The sequence below is a fragment of the Dipodomys ordii genome, unplaced genomic scaffold (genome assembly GCF_000151885.1).
Source record: "Dipodomys ordii isolate 6190 unplaced genomic scaffold, Dord_2.0 Scaffold6, whole genome shotgun sequence".
NCBI lineage: Eukaryota > Metazoa > Chordata > Mammalia > Rodentia > Heteromyidae > Dipodomys > Dipodomys ordii.
The window spans coordinates 8,427,021-8,428,468 of record NW_012267222.1 but is presented as its reverse complement, the minus strand read 5'-3'; positions in this window follow the sequence as shown (position 1 = coordinate 8,428,468).

The following is a 1,448-nucleotide window of genomic DNA, read 5'->3' as shown; positions in this document are numbered from 1 at the left end:
CTGAACCACCTTCCTAGCCTAGCCTTCTATCCCCTTTATAAAGTGTGTGTGTGTGTGTTTCAGAACGTGAGCTTGAACTTAGGTCCTGGGAACTGTGTTTTAGCTTTTTCACTGAAGACTGGTTCCCTACCACTTAAGCCACATCTGCTCTTGTAGCTTTTTTTGTGGTTCACTGGAGATAAAGAGTCTCACAGACTTTTGTCAGGGCTGGTTTCAAACCTGGATCTTCAGATCTCAGCCCCCTGAGTAACAAGAATTACAGGTGTGAGCCACCTGAGTGGCTTTTATTGTTTGCTTTTGTCAGTGGTGGGGCTTCCACTCTGGGCCTGGGTGCTGTCCCTCAGCTCTTCAGCTCAAGGCTAGTGCTCTACCACTTGAGCCACAGCACCATTTCCAGTTTTCTGAGTGGATTTTTTTTTAATTGGAGATGAGAGTCTCAGGGACTTAGCTGCCTGGGCTGGCTTTGGTGATCCTCAGATCTTAGCCTCCTAAGTAGCTAGGATGACAGGTGTGAGCCCCCGACTTTTTATTTATTTATTTTTAATCACAGCACTTTCCTTACTGAGATTTATGAAGGGTTTGGTAGCCTGTCCTAGACCTACCAGAAGAGATGTGAGTTGGGAGTGACAGTTCTCATTAGACTGTTAATCCTGAGTAGAATGAATTTTTCTTTAGACTTTGACAACTAAAATGGCACCCCCTCCCCGGGTCTTAAGGCTTCCTCTCCTCCCCCCTCTTTATTCATGGCACTTTTTATTTTTATTTGTCTGTTGTGTGGGCCTGGGCGCTGCCCCTCAGCTCTCCAGCTCAAGGCTAGTGCTCTACCACTTGAGCCACAGCGCCACTTCCAGTTTTGTGGTGGTTCATTGGAGATAAGAGTTTCAGGCCTTCACTGCCCAGGCTGGCTTTGAACTGTGATCCTCAGATCTCAGCCTCCTGAGTGGCTAGGATGACAGGCGTGAGCCACCGGCGCCCGGCCATGCTATTTTTAATAGCTATAAAAAGGGCCGAACTGAGCAGCAGAAACTAGAGAGCACCCAGGGGCGGGGAGGGCAGGGGCCGGGCAGCGGACTGGACGGTTGCGGCCCACGTGGCTGCCGTGGGTGGCGGGCATTGCGCGTGCGCACGGCGGTAGTTGCTGGGCTTTCGGGGAAGCATGGCAGCCGCCCGGGACCCCAAGGGGTGGACTGGATGGGGCTTCAGCAAGTGGAAGGCAGGCTGGAGGCGCCTGTGGCGCTCCGAGGAAGAGCCAGGCAAGCCCCGAGACGACGACGGGGCTCCCTTGATTCAAAGGCTAGCCCTCCAGGCCAGCCTCACCTTCCCCGGCCCCGGGGACCCCGGCGACCTTGAGGCGACCTCTGGCTTCAGGGAGAAGCTGGGCCGTCTGCAGAGCCTGCTGGGCCAGGTGCGGGCCCGGGACCTCCGGCTGGCCCCGCGCAGGGCCTCCC